Below are 16425 nucleotides of genomic sequence, written 5' to 3' on the forward strand. Positions count from 1 at the left end.
AACCAGGGCTGCATCTACCTCTACAGCCTTTCTCAGAGGTGTCCCTACCAGGGACATCCTAGAAGCTGCTACCTGGAGTTCTGTACATACCTTCACCAAGCATTATCACTTGCCAATTTTTTCTAGAGCTGGATTTGCCACTGCAGTCGTGCAGGGCCTTATAGCTGGTCCTAATGCTATCTAATTACCTCCTCCCATCCTTAGCTTTGGGAATCTACCCAAATGTGATGATTGCAACAGTGAAACAGAAGAACATAGTACAGTTGTGTACACTTACCATAAATGTAGATGTTCGAGTGTATGCACTATTACAGTCCTGGTTACCCTCCCTCCAGCCCCCTAAATTTCTATTGACTGTACCTTTTGGTGTATTTGCTTGCTTGTTGGAGCTGTAACCTTGTATATAATTGCTTCCCATTATGTGGGCCCCTGACATCTGGGGCAAGAAAAAAACTGATGTAATGGCGTTGGCTGCATGATTTATACCCGTGACTACCTGACATAATGGAAGATGTGACAGCAACTGACACAGGACCCAAGACTTTGATAATCAGGCCGACTGAGGGCTACTGCAAGTAGATAACCCAAATGTGATGACTGCAACAGTGAATACACTCGAACATCTACATTTATGGTAAGTGTACACAACTGTACTTTCTTTTTCTCTGTATGTTTCTCCTTGCAGCAAACAAGATCTGGGTTATGTTAGTGGTGCATGATGGGATACCTCCTAGCCACGAGCCAACCAGAAGTTTTTGAGCTATAGAATGGCTAAGTCGGAGCTGAGGTTAAGCTCTGATCCCAAGTGTAAGAATGAAGGGCGGGATGGACTACAAACATTGATTGTTTTGGTAAGTACATAACTTCTTTTTTCATATCTAGGACTCGTTATTTGCCTACAGGTGATCCTTTCCCAGATAGACTTCCTTCTCCCTTTTTGGAAAGAACCAGATCTCTGTCTGTCTTGCCCACCCATTCTTCCAGAAGGTTTTATGTATAAAAAATTATGCAGTGGTATACTTAAATTTATGTGGAAAAAGGAAGATAAAAATAAACTGCAGTAAGACCTAGTTTTCTTGGGTTGCTGACCTGTCACAAAATTATGCAGGCCTTCTTGACCCAGTAGAAGCTGCTGAACCTCAAATCTTGCTTCCAATCCCTCTTAACCTCTCCATGTCTGCTCAGCAAGGGAGATTCTCACAACACAAGGTTTCATGGTGGTAACCATCCCAGTGCTGCCACTAGCTAGGATGCATATGAAGAAAATTCAGTATTGGGTCTCAACACTGTCACTCACCTGGACATACAAATCCCTCATACCACTTCTAAATAGGGAAATCCTTGGGTAGGTGTCACAAACAAGTCTTGGTCCACATTTGCCCTTCAAGATGCAGGCTTGAAGTCCAGAGCTGCATACAGACGCCTTTGTCAAGGCTTGGGTGAGTGTAAATAGGGACTTCTCAAGTTCCAGGGTTATTGGCAACCCAGTGTCAAAACAGAACACATAAATCTGAAGGAGATGAGAGCTCTCATTCAGGCCCTACAAGTCTTTTCCCATCTTTGCAAACCAAGACCTCTGAAGGTATTCGCAGACAACACAACAGCGCTGTGGTCCATAAACAAGCAAGGACAAAATCCTAGCATCTGTGCAGTTTGGTTCAGATTGCTTGGGACCTGGCCAGAGTGCAAGTCATTAGATATGTATCCCATGACTTGGGACTTTTTTTTTCTTGTTGAAAAAGATAGACCAGATATTTTCTAAAAGCAAAATTATCTATTTAATAGTTGAGAGCAATCTTGGCCCGTCATGTTCAACGTGTACTTCTTCCCAAACCTCAGGCAGAAGTGGTCTAGGAAGTACTCGTGCGTTTAGTTTGTATACATGGGAAATACTGTGATTAAGTTGGTCTTGTCCGGACAGTGGAACTGATGATGTATTGATTAGTATTTTTTACATTACCTTCATTAAGGATGTCCAGCTTTTCTTGTTTTTCCATGTTTACCTGCGCACACATTTTGTCTGTATGGTTTCTTGCACCTGCCCTACCAGCTTTCTAAAACAAGCATGCAGGAGGTGATCAGTTGGGAGCGTTACGATGCAGTAGTTTTCCCTCACAGTGTACAATTGTTCTAAGTGGGGATGGGGTGGGACATGTTTGCATTCAAACTGGCAGCTGTTGAAGTGCAAGTAACTTGATTTTAGTTTTCTGTGATCTGCATTGCTGGCATGTTTCTGCTTTTGTATTTGCATATGGTGTTGCAGAGTTGAGGTTGCGAAAGAGAAAGGGTTCTATTGTGCGTTGCTTTGTAATACTTTTTATTTTCACTGTACATGTTCTTGCAGTGATGCGTATGGAATAACCAATAGGCAAAACAGAAAGAAGACAGAGGAGGAGGAGAAATTACTAAAACTGCTGCAGGGGATCAAGCAACAGGATGGCTTTACCCAGTGGTGTGAACAAATGCTGCATGCCCTCAACACCTCTAATACCTTTGATGGTAAGTAATCATCACACCTTTCATATTTTCTGTCCCTGTCTCAAAAAAAGCTAATTGTCCAAGTAGTTTGGCCACAATTCTGTCTTCAGTGATGTACCATATAATTTGCTGTCAGTCTTGTAGTAGGCTTTTTGTATTTTTTATAGCTAAATATGAAGTAACCAGTCAGGAGTGATGGAGGATGGATAGTAGAGTATGTGCTACTGTTTTTACTGTTTTCTGTCCACTTGCTTCTTGAGTTAATCTTATTTAGTAGGACTATGTGCCCACTATGCTGTGTGACCTGCTGAAGATGTCTGGGAGCTCTGCTGGACTGAGACAACTGGGATTAATCATTTATCAGTTCTTGCAGAAGATGTAGGCGCTTCTGCATATGGTTCCAAAGGCAGTCATCAACATTCGGTCAACTTTTCAACTCGTCTTTCATGTAACATCCTCATGCTTTTGCCACTGACTTTTTCAAAAGTTATGGTCTTCCTTGTTGTGAAGTGCCTTTGCAGATCTGGAATTTATGGAATATTGTCAATATTGTGAAGGAAATTTTGTACAAACATTGGGGAATCTTTTCAACGAATCCTGAGTTATCACGTATACTAGGAGAGAAACCACTTATTGTTTACAAAATGTCACACAATTTGAAAAGAATTCTTGAAACTGGGAACACAACTAATTCCAGGGGTGGAGGAAGTAGAATATATACATCTACAAAAAAATGTGGCAATTGCAATCAATGTAGATTTGTTATGGGTCATACAGAAATAGTTTTAGGCAATAGCAACAAGACAACAATCAAATTTGTGAAGGGGAATTGTAACACGATGAATGTGGTGTATATTGCCAAATGTGACATGTCTCCTGCATACTATGTTGGGAAAACTGAGAGGGCTTTCAAAAAAAGAATATATGATCATTCATATTGTATTAGAAAGAAAGATCGTAATAATGCTTTGTACAGGCATGTTGAAAGCAATGGTGACCAACATATATTTAAATTTGCTATTATTGAACACATTAAATCTGACTTTAAGGGGGGTAACATCAAGGAAGTATTAAGTTACAAAGAGATTTGGTGGCAGCTATACACAGACGCTGCCACATTACCAGGATTAAACGACACTATTGCCATCAAGCCATTGTTAGTTTGACCAGCATTTAATTTCCACTATCTTTATGCATTAGTTTTAACAATATTTTCTACATTTAGTTTTTTATTAACACATAGTTTTTTAAAACATTGAGTTTTTTTAATGTAATTATATATATTTTCTAAAATTTATTTATCAAATTATTATTATACACTATCAATTAATTTGAACATATTTAATATACATTATATGAACATTTTATTCAAAAAATTTTTTTAAATATTTTATAATGAAACTAATTCACTTTAAACTTAGCAACGTGAAGTCAATGGATTTTAAATTAAACATAAGTTTTCAGGTTTCATAGGAGTTGATACATTTATACACAAGTCCACATACAAGTTTGCACATTGTTTCACCACAACACATGAATATTACTTACATTCTGAGTTTTAACATCTATTTTCAACATTTTTTATAATAACTACATTTTGAAACAAGTATTCATACACACTATACATTCAAATTATTAATTCACCAGCTTATTTATATATTTCAGTAATAATCAATCAGTTTGAGTGCAATTTTAAGGGATTTATTAATATTAGGGAAATGTATTTTAAATGAAGTAGTCATATTGTATATTGTTTATTTATTTAAATTGAATGTTAGTATATGATATGTATTTGGAGGAGGTATAGCGGAGCTAGCTTGTAAAGGTTACTTTATTTGCAATTCATATGAATTAACAGGCACAGTGGCACTTTAAACACAAGTTCTGTCAGACTAGATTCGCGCCAAAAAGTTTATTTAAAATGGCGTATTAATTATGTGAATGAGTTCTGAAGAAGCCTATGATATATAGGTGAAAGCGCTTAACTCACAGGATAACTTTGTATTAGCAGTTTTATGCACTATTGTTTCCAATAAACGTTCTAGTGGTCGCACAATACTGTGTTTCCTCATCTGTTGGGAGAGAAGATAGCACAGCATTGTTATATTTTAGCAGTTTTTTCCTCGCAACGTTTTTGTTCCGTAATCTTCAGTAAGTTGTATTCAAGTACATGTTTGGCACTGACATTTTTATTTTAGTGGCTTATCGTTTGTTTCTTTTCATCGTATTTGTTGCATGTCATACTGATATATATTCAGCTTAAGTTTTTAATCCATAAGCATCTACCGTGTGCTACCTGCCACATGTCTTGTCACTGTTTAAACTTCTCCATTTCTTGTGGTGATGTTGCTGAGAAAGGATTCCCTGTAATCCAGACTCATCCACATTTTCAGATTAAGTTGTTTCAGCATTTGCAATGAATAACAGTGATGCATAGATGTATCTGCAGTTGTTGTATGTGTTAAGTATATCATATCCTTCCCTCCTTTCTTTGCCAGAGTGGTGAAACTGCATGCTGTGTAAGTAAATGGCATTTTACTTTTGACAAACCAGTACCCAGTGTTCTCCAGCATATTAACTTTAGGAATATCACTGTAAGATATTATTTTATTTATTTGGATTAGGTTTATAAATATTTCTTGTGCAACTCAGGAGCATGGAATTGAAAAAGTAAGTAGGAATCTGAACCAAGCCCCTTATTTATATGTGGAAATGTGCACAGTTTGACCTTATTACATTTGTCTAGTACTGGAGTGAAAAAAAATACATTTGCTTTAATCAAAATGTTGGGTTTTTTTCCTCAGTCAGTGTTTTGTCATCCTAAAATGTCTTTTAAACAAGATGTAACATTTTCATCCATCCATAGTGGGTCTTGTGGTCTGGTCTGAGTTGAACCTCTCCACCACTAGTTACATTTTTTTCCCTTGAGATCATGCATTTGAGAGCAGTGGTGGGGGTGTTTGCTTAGTATTGTACACATTGTGGCATCATATGCCAATATGTTGTAAACTTCTAGATTTTGACCCTCCATTTTTCTGCCACCCAACATGCATTGGCTTAGGGAGTTCCTAAGGGTGCTAGGCTATGTGGTGGAATCTGGACCATGACTTGAGAAAATGATTCTCCATTTTTGGACAAGATTATTACAACAGACTTGTGCATTGGTGAATGTGCAATTGTCTGCTGTCTCAGCCTGCCTTGCTACGAATTCCCTCTTTGCTGCTGCTGTTGCTACCATTAAAATAGTTTCTCAAGGATGTTCTCCATCTAAGACCTCTTAGGAGAGAAGTCACTCCATAGTAACCTTTTCAGGTTCTTGACATGTCAAACAGCTCTTTTAGTGGTTGCTACCTAAGCCAGAAGAGTTTCTGAATTCCATGCCCTTAAGTATGAAAAGAACTTGTTTGCCTTCCATAAGGCAGATGTCACTGAAGTCACTATTGCAGTTTTCCAAACAGATGGGTTTTCACCACTGACATCTGGCTGGAGTACCAAACCCTTAACCTTCCCAGAGCCATACATCCAACGTATGCAGTCTGCCCGTGAGCATAGGGGGGTACATAAGCGGACGTATGAGTGTCAGTCCTGAGATTGTCTAGCCACCATCCTGAACACAGTTCCCACCCACCCCCTCACTTCGATTTGATGATCTTGAGGGCATTTGGACTGTAAGCCTTCTTGGATTCAGTTAAGTGCCCCATTGGAGAACCTTCCTTTTCTTGTTTATCCTGTTGATGTGTGATTTTGTTAGATGTCAGCTAGGAGGGGAAGTGTGAGTGCGGTAGGCATATGCCATACAAAGATCTCCTTACCCATTGTCTTTTCGGCTTTAGGTGCAGAACATGACTACAGATCTTTCCATCTGCCAGTCCTTTGTACCCAAGACGTTGTGTTCCAGTATGTCTTAGTTGATCATCCAAACTCCTGCCTACTGCTACCTCAGATAATGATAGCAGGGACATGGATAGGTGGGGAGAAAGGTTTATACTTTTTCTACTCTGACTTTCAGGACCATTAATTACCAAACCCAGATGAGTAATACCTGCTGTCTATACTTAGCAATCTAAACATAGCTGCTGTGACATGCTAAGCATGGATTCCAAGCAGCAATTTTTGTCTGTGGTCAGTCAAGTCACTCAGGTAGCTAGACACAGTATAAAATGCAACTGTGATGCAGTTGGGGCTTTTTCCAGAGCAGCTGTTGCCATCTCAGTTATTAGTAGATGTACTTGATTATGCAGCTAGCCCTTTCCTGAAGATTTTAAGGCTAACCTCCTAGACTCAACTCTTGGCAGAAACCTCCTGTTTGGTGAACAGGCAGCTAGCCTCTGCAAAACCTTCAAGAATATGGCAAAACTATGAAAGACTGTAGTCAAATCCTGCCAAACTCTGTGCCCAGATACTGCAGGAATTACCCAGCCAAGCCCACTTTTGTCTGAAGAGGACGTAGGTCAGAAACAGAAGAAGGCAGCAGTGCAGAGATTTAGAGAAGGCAGCAATGCAGAGATTTAGAGAAACCTGGAAGGGACCCTAGATATGGGAGGTCTTACTTCTCAGATAGGTCAGTGTTATCTTCTCTGCCTGTACCTCCCCATCTGCCAGTCCCACCCTTCACGCTTCAAAAAGAGTTGCTGTTTCCATTCCAAACTGAGAAAAACTCACTACAAACAAGTGGCTTCTCACGCTTCCCTGCAGTAGTTGAACTTGCTCTCTTCCATCCTACAGGATCTACAGTCTCAAGACACCTTAGTGTCATTTCCCCCCTTGGTTTGTTGGTAGAGGATTATGTTCTACTTGAGGCTTTTTCTGGTGCTGGTGGAAAGGGATGATTGTAAAACGGGGGAGGTTCGAGAAACAGGGAGTGACTGGGATTTTGGATGCAGATCTTTAAGGAGAATTACAGTAACCATGCAGAATATTACATTTATATAGTAGTAAAAAGTATTCTAAGAACTAAGCCAAGATGAGAATGGAGAAAGGAGATTCTGCAAATAGGGATGACTGCAGTTAGGGATATAGACAGTAAGTAGGCAAGAGGGGGCTAGATTTTATTGGAGAAAGCTGGTAAAAGAACTGGGGTATTGGGAGCAAATAATTAGGGGGGGGTGTAATAGATTGGGAAGAGGCCAAGAATTTATTTGGACTGCAGGAATAGAGATATTACCTTCCCTATCAAGGATTGATCTCCGAGTATAGGCAAGGAAAAAGAGCTAGGGGGGATCCAAATAGGAAGACCAGCACTAGTAAGGTTTTTAGTAGACTCTAGAACAGAAGGTGCTGTTAAAAAAGGAATTATTAGTAGATCATACAGAATATTGCATGATAAATGTAAGAATCAATCAGAGGAGGTTAGAAAGGATTGGGAAATAAGATTGGATAAGCAATTCACAACGAAACAATGGGGGGATATATGTATGTTTTCCAAATATGCAACAGAGTCTAGAAAATTTTGAATTTTTGCTTGGAAATGTTTACATGGGTATTTTTTTACCCCAAGTAGACTCCATAGAATTTTTCCTCAGGTAGATAGCAAATGTTAGAGGTGTGATGGGGAAGAAAGAAGTAACTGTGAGTATATTTTGTGGGAGTGTAATGAATGAATTGGCAGACTCTAAAGATTCCGTGCAAACTGTTCTGTCAGAGATGCTGGATGGGCAGATTGGTGCAACTAAGGAAATGATTTTTGTAACTTATGACACTGAATCAGAATTGCCTAGACATAGTAAGACCCTTCTTAAACTAATTATGGTGGCTGCTAAAAAAGCAATTACTGGAAAATGGAACTCCGTCTGTACCAACATTGCTAGAAGTAGTGAATATACTAACAGAGATAAAACAATTGGGGTCTTAAGAAAAGGATTGGAGAAATTTACATAGGAAAATGGGAATTGGAGCAATACGTGCAGAGGAACAAAGGTTTAAAAAAAGGCAGGATTTGAATGTGCTCTGTAATGTTGGACAGTGACTGGATAGATTATAAGTGATTTATAATGTTTGCAACTGAAATTATCAATATGGCATGTTTTCATTTATACAAATGTATGGCTAAAAATCAGCTAATTAATGTAGTGAACCCACATTAAGCGCTTTCGTCCTGTTGAAAAGACCATCAGATTCTGATGAAATATTTTCAACAGGACAAAAGCACTTAATGTGGGTTCACTACATTAATAAATTAGGGAATTTTAATCTGTCAGTTTGTTTGTTTTTTCTGCTTGTTGGATTTGCTAGTTTATTGTGGAACTCTTATTTATACAAATGTATGATTGCCTATGTCCTTAGTGATAATTTAATAAAGATGTTTCTTTGAAAAAAAAGCTTTTTCTGATGCCAAGAAAAGGACAGTGGTAGCCCATACTGGACCTGTCTCTGTTCAGCATCTTCCTCAAGGTACCCGCGTTCAGAATGCCATCTCTTCTTCTTCCCTTTACCATTGCTCAGACTTTTCTGTCTCTGGATTTGATGGACTTGTACCTGCACATTCCCATATGCACATTCCCATATGCACAGTTTGCTGGAATTTCCTGAACCTTTCTGCTGGCTGCTCACATTTACAATTTACTGCTTTGCCCCTTGAGCTCCCTACTGCCCCCAGAATCTTTACAGAGTGCCTGGCTTCAGTTGCAGCTTTTTGCAGAACTCGAAGAATACAAATATTTCCCTGCCTAGACAATCTGCTAATCCAAGTTACATCGCCTCAGAACACAAAGAACTAAGTAAATACTAAATAAAAATCTGAACACTTTGGCCTTTTTTGTTTTTTTGTATTTACATCGACTCAGACCCTGCTATTGCACTTCAGGATGATGTTTATCGTGTTACATTGCTGCAGTCATTACACTTGGGTTATCCTGCCATCAGGCAGTCCTGCAGTCGGCCAGAGTTCCAAAGTCTTGGTCCGGCGTCAGTTGCTGTCGCTTCTTCCCTGACATCGTATATAAGATGCATCCAACGCCATTTTCTTCAGTCTTTCTTGCCGCGTGGTGCCCGAAGCAGAAGCAGTTCGCAAGTGCTGGTCGGCCGACTCCTGAGATTTTCAAAGTCGAATTTCAGATCCGAAGTCTTCAATAAAGCTAAGTACCCCGCTGGGGAAACTTTTTTCTTGCCTCAGACTGATGTCAGAAAAAGTTAATTGTATTTCTTGTGGGAAGCAAATACCTCATAAGGACTTCCACTATTACAGTATTCCATGCCTAGGCCCTGATCACAACGTCACTAGTTGTCGGTTTTGTGCTAGATTTAACAAACACACTATAGAAAGACGTTTTGATTTTGCTTTGCACTACTTTGGCCGAAGGTTCAATTATACCATGCCGTCAGATCAACCGATGACCTCATTACCGAAAAAACGCAAAGACAAGGATAAAGACAGGCATCTGAGGTCCAAAACCGACAACAAAACCTCTTCTAGGCTCTTCGCCGGTTCTCAGTGAGGCGCTTTCGCAGCCCCTGACACCCACTACCTCAGAGCCACAGGCGGCTTCCGACTCCCACATGGAGACAGCTAGGCCTCTGGAAACTCGAGGTATTGGGCCTACAGAAACTAATCCCTCAGATGGGTCCGGAGCCGCTGAGCAGGCATCGGCATCTGAGGGTGTTTTCAGACCTTCACAACTTACCATTAAAACAACAGCCAAGACAAAGGTACCATTAAAGACAAAGAAACAAGTACAGCATTCTCCTGGACAGTCCTCCATGCCTAAGAAACAGATGCTTAAAATGGCCGAAAACCTCATTACTCTAATCAGGGGTTCCCATCCTCCTCCTCCTGAGAAAAGGCCTAGGCAGGATACAGACTGTGATTCCTCTGATCAGGTTTCCATTTCCTGTGATTTCTCTTCAGACCAGGGATACTCTCTACTCCCCCTATGAGGACTCTGATGCTGAAGAATCTATCCCATCAGCCTCTCCTCCTGAGGATTATTCTTTTGGGGAAACTTTACATACCATGAGGGAGCATTTCCATTGGGAAAGTCAGGATTACTCAGAATCCAAGAAAAGGCTCAGGGATTTCCTTTTATTGCCTCAGCACAGGCCGCTGGCTATTCCGCCTGTGCTAGACATTGTGGATGATGTGTTCTCTGAATCCAGCTTATCTCCCGATTCTTTGCCCCCTACTCCAGCCAAGCCAGACAGGTACTATAGAGTCCCTGACTCTCACAAGTTTCTTTACAAAAACCCTTCTGCTGATCCAGAAACTATTTCCCAGGATCCAAAAGGGGTTAAGGCTTCCATTGCAAAAAATCCAGTACTCTCTGACAGAGATTCCAGAGCTTTGGATAGTTGGGGGAAGAAAATATATACTTCTGCAACCTTAGCAGTAAGAGCTTTAAATTGCCAGTTTCACATGCTTAAGTACCAACAACATTTAATGGCTCAGTTAAAACAGAAAATGCTTACAAGCTCAGAAGCTCCTGATTGTAAAGAAATGCAGGATTTATTGCATGCAGTTGAACAGGTGGGAAAACATACTCTGCAATGTGGTTTTGATTCTTTAGAGGCCTCTTGTAGAGCCGCAGTTACAGGTTCTGTGATTCGAAGACATGCTTGGTTAAAAGAACAGAGTTTACCTGATCAGGTTAAGGCAAAATTATTGGACGCTCCTTTACAGCATGATACCTTGTTTGGTGTTAAGGCAGAAGAGGTGTTAAAGAAAATGGAGGATAAAGCTAAATCTATGCAAACAGTCAAGGATTTCTTACAGGTACAGCCACCTCGGTTTAGCAGAAATTGGCCAACAAAGAATTGGTCCTTTCCAGTGTCAGACATGCTACAGAGAGGCAGATACAGACGCCCAAGAGTCGGATCTCAACCCCAAGACTCAAACGGACAACGACAGTGGGGCACCTCAACCCCAAAAGGAGGTTAGGACAAGTCTCAACCTTACAGGAAACGGTCACAATGACTTTCCCCTTTGTACACCAAGCATGTCCCTTTTGGAAGCCCCCTTAGGGGGAAAACTAGCACTTTATTCTCAAAACTGGCAGACAATCACCCAAGACAAATGGGTTCTGAATATTGTGTCTCAAGGTTACAGGTTCCACTTTCATACTTTACCAAGGCTAAAAGGAATGCCAGATCTGCCACAAAATCAATGGGCAGAGGCACAAAAACAAATTTCAGCCCTCTTGGACATGAGAGCTATTCAAAAAGTACCACAACAGGAACAAGGACAAGGATTTTACTCAAGACTCTTCCTGGTCCCCAGAAAGGACAAGGCTTTGAGGCCCATACTAGACCTTTCAATTCTGAATACTTACCTGGATATTCCAAAATTCAAAATGTTGACATTACAGCAGCTTCTACCCATGCTGGCCAAGAAGGCTTGGCTTGTTACTCCGGACCTCAGAGGCATACCTGCATGTCCCCATCAGACAAAATTGCAGAAGATACCTCAGATTCAAAGCTGGTACAATGCACTACCAATTCTCTGCATTGCCCTTTGGCTTATCTACTGCACCCAGGGTGTTCACAAAGTGCCTAGCACCAGTAATTGCATTTTGCAGACGAAAAGGAATTCACATATATCCATATCTGGACGACTGCCTCATTCAAGCAGAGACAAAGGACATTCTTCTACAGCATCTGGCGTTTGTAAAAAGGTTGCCAATTTCTCTAGGGTACACAGTAAACGAAAATAAGTCAAAACTAGTGCCCTTGCAACAGATTATATTCCTGGGTGCCAGCTTAAATACAACGGCCCAGATGGCTTACCTCACGCCAGACAAGCAAGTTCAACTAACTCAATATTTTCAATTACTGGCAAAAAAGTCCCATCTCTCTGCAAGAAAAATTCTGCAGGCCCTGGGATTCATGGCATCCTGCATTTTACTAATACCATATGCCAGACTGCATCTGAGGAAATTGCAGTGGTACCTAAAAAATGTTTGGACTCAACACTGTCACAGTTTAGAAGCAGTAATACCACTGATACCCTGCCTACAACAGGATGCCTACAACAGGAGTTTTGATGGTGGGCACAGGCATGTCACCTAAACGAGGGTCAGCCTTTTACCCAACCCATAGCCAGGCAAACTCTTAACAGATGCTTCGGATTACGCCTGGAGAGCACACATGGCAGGAAAATGCATTCGGGGCAAGTGGACCACAGACCAGATGCATCTTCACATCAATCAAAAAGAGATGTTGGCTGTTCAAAATGCCCTAACAGCTTTCAAGGACCTTCTGCATCCAGGACAATTATTACTAAAGACAGACAACACCACAGTAATGTGGTACATAAACAAGCAAGGGGGCACTCATTCTTATCCCCTATGCAGGCAAGCCATGACCTTGTGGTACACAGCTCTAACGTATCAAGTTCACCTGCAAGCACAATTCCTGCCAGGAAAGAAAAATACTCTGGCAGACGATCTAAGCAGAAATAGCATGGACCCTCACGAATGGAAATTGAAACCACAAATCTTCAGCATGGTAACGCAAAAATGGGGATGCCCAGACATAGATCTTTTTGCCTCCCCACTGAATTGCCAACTACAAAAATTGTGCACAAGGACTTATCACAAACAAGCATGGAAAGTGAACGCTCTCTTGTTCATCTGGAACAACCTAAAAGTTTATGCCTTCCCGCCACTGCGCCTCCTTTCAGAGGTACTCCTAAAAGCCAGACAAGAAAAACCACAGATGATCCTGATTTCTCCAGACTGGCCATGCCAGCACTGGTAACCCATCTTAAGGAACTTGGCTCAAGGACCACCATGGATTTTGCCTCAAATTCCACACCTTCTGACTCAACAAAACAATCTGATCCTGCACGGTCAGCTCAAAACCCTAAACCCAGCTGCATGGCAGATACATTAGCCAAACAGGCAACACCTCTCTCTAAAGCTGTTATGGATGTCATTTTGGAGGCCAGGAGGCCTAGCACCAGGAAAGCTTACTCAGAAAAATGGAAGAGATTCTGCGCCTGCAACCAGGCTCACAGCCTTGACCCTCTTGTTCCAAACATTCCTCAGATTTTATAATACTTAACTGAGATGCTGGACAGAGGCCTATCCTTCTCATCAATTAAGATCCACGCCTCTGCCATTTCAGCACATTACAACACGGATCCTCCTTTATTCTCTCATCCCTTGCTAAAGCAGTACCTCAGAGGGGCTAAAAACATAAGACCGCCCCGGAGAGCACCAACATGGGACCTCAATTTCATTTTGAAAAAACTGACCCTACCACCTTTTGAGCCAGCCAATACAGCCAATCTAAAATTTTTATCATGGAAAACAGCTCTGCTCCTGGCAGTAACTTCAGCATGAAGAGTCTCAGAGCTACAGACATTAATGGCAGTGGAACCTTTTATAATTTTTCATCAGGACAGGGTTTCTTTAAGGACAAACCCTACCTTTATGCCAAAGGTGATATCTAGTGTGGCTCTCAGCCAAACCATCCATTTGCCAACTTTTTATCCAAACCCCCAGAATAAAGGGGAGAAACGTCTGCATTCTTTGTACATACACAGGCAGCTACACTTCTACTTGGACAAAACAAAAGCTTTCAGGAAAACTGAACAACTGTTTGTAGCATATGCAGCAGGATCACAGGGCAAGGCTATCTCAAAGCAGACTATATCCAAATGGATAGGACACTGTATTAGTTACTGCTACACACAGCATGGAAAATCAGTCCCAAATACCATTAGGCCACATTCCACCAGGGCAACAGCCACTTCAACAGCCTTTTTCAGAGGAGTACCTACCAAGGGAATTTTGGAGGCTGCAACTTGGAGTTCAGTGCACACCTTTACCAAGCATTACCACCTGCCTCTTTACTCTAAATCCAGAGCAGGATTTGCCACTGCAGTTCTGCAGGGCCTCATAGCCAATCCTAACTCTTTATAGACCAGCCACCCAACCTCAGCTTTGGGATTCTACCCAAGTGTAATGACTGCAGCAGTGTAACACGATGAACATAGTACAGTTTTGTACCTACCATAAATGTAGATGTTCGAGTGTTCACACTGCTGCAGTCCAGGTTACCCTCCCTCCATCCCCTCTGAACTAGCTGGACTTATCTATACCTTTCTATCCTATACAACCTTTGTGGTGTATTTGCTTGTAATTGAAGGTATTGTTTTCATTTTATATGTATATTTTTTATTAGCAATATGTATTGCCTACCTCTTGGGGGCACGTGACATCTGGGGCAAGAAAAACTGAAGAAAATGGAGTAGGATGCATCTTATTATACCCCTGTCGCACTGACATCAGGGAAGAAGCGACAATAACCGACACCGGACTAACTTTGGAACTCTGGCCGACTGCGGGATAACCCAAGTGTAATGACTGCAGCAGTGTGAACACTCGAACATCTACATTTATGGTAGGTACAAAACTGTACTTTCTTTGTGTTTCACTGTTGCAGTCATTACATTTGGTTTATCTGCTTGCAGTAGCCCTCAGTCGGCCTGATTAACAAAGTCTTGGGTCCTGCGTCGGTTGCTGTCCCTTCTTCCATGACGTCAGGGGTATAAAACATGCAGCCGACGCCATTACATCAGTCTTTCTTGCCGTACGGTACCCGAAGCAAAAGCAGTTCACAAGTGCCGGTCAGCCGACTCCTGAAATTTTTGTTTTCGAGTTTCAGAACCGAAGTCTTCAACTAAATCTAAGTACCCCGTTGCGGAAACTTTTTCTTGCTCCTTACCGATGTCAGTAAAAGTTAATAATTGCATTACTTGTGGAAAGCAAATACCTCATAAAGATTTTCATTTGTACTGTATTCCTTGCCTAGTCCCTGACCACGACATACCTTGCTGTCGGTTTTGTGCTTTATTTAATCAGCGCACTATCCGTCATCAATATATTTTTGCCTGTAAATATTTTGGTACTCAGTTTAATTATCCAGAAATGTCATCGGTTAGACATCCGACTACCGGGATTTCAAAAACACAGAGATAAAGACAGAGACAGGCCGTCAAGGTCCAAAACTGCCGACGACGCTTCTCCTAAGCCAGTCGCCAGTACTCAGTGAGGCGCTTTCGCAGCCCCTGTTTACCTGCTACTTCTGATTTGCAGGCCTCTACTGAGACCCATTCGGAGTCCGCTATGCTGCGAGATGCTTCAACTATGGAACCCTTGGATGTCTCTGCCTTGGATGGGTCCGAAGTTGCTGTGCAGGCACCGGCTTCTGAGGGTGTATTCAGGCCTACAGACTTGCATATTAAACCAACGCCTCCTTCTTCATTTAGGCCAAATTCTTGAACCATGCCTAAAAAATCTGACGCTCAGGCCTCTATGCCTAAAAAACAAATAAGAATGGCTGAAGATCTTATAACTCTAATCAGGGGAAGCCAACCTCCCCCTTCAAAGAGTCCTAGGACTGAAGTTGTTTATGAATCCTCTGACCAGGATTCTGATTTTTCTGATGATTTGCATTTACCCTTATCTACTTATGAGGATTCTGATGCAGAGAACTCTCTTCCCTCTGCTTCCTCTCCAGAGGATTTTTCTTTTGGTGAAACCTTACATACTCTAAGGGAGTATTTCCACTGGGAAAGCCAGGATTTTTCTGATTCAAAAAAGAGGCTTAGGGATTTCTTACTCCTGCTTCAGCATAGGGCTTTAGATATTCTTCCTGTACTAGACATTGTTGTTGATGCTTTTTCGGAATCTAGTTTGGCCCCTGATTCTTTGCCTCCAGCTCCCAGAAAACCTGACCGGTATTACAGGATTCCTGATTCACACAAGTTCCTTTTTAAAAAATCCTATTGCGGATCCAGAGATTATTTCACAGGGACCCAAGGGCATTAAGGCTTCTACTGCTAAAAATCCCACTCCTCCTGATAGAAACTCCAGGGTGTTGGATAGATGGGGTAAGAAGGTTTACACTTCTGCAACCTTGGCCATTAGGGCTTTAAACTGCCAGTTTCATATGTTAATGTATTAGAAACATGTTATTGGATTGCTTAAACAGAAAATGATGGTGATTCCT

At 41.4% G+C, this 16425-nt stretch overlaps 1 protein-coding gene across 1 annotated transcript in view; it reads left to right on the forward strand.

Annotated features, from left to right (window-relative positions):
• The window catches only part of GIGYF1 (GRB10 interacting GYF protein 1), a gene marked incomplete in the record, with an annotated part of 2892461 nt that overhangs the window by 1043799 nt on the left and 1832237 nt on the right, over positions 1 to 16425 (forward strand).

Source organism: Protopterus annectens, chromosome 7.part0 (assembly GCF_019279795.1).
Source record: "Protopterus annectens isolate FY-2018-M chromosome 7.part0, PAN1.0, whole genome shotgun sequence".
NCBI classification, from domain to species: Eukaryota; Metazoa; Chordata; order Ceratodontiformes; family Protopteridae; genus Protopterus; species Protopterus annectens.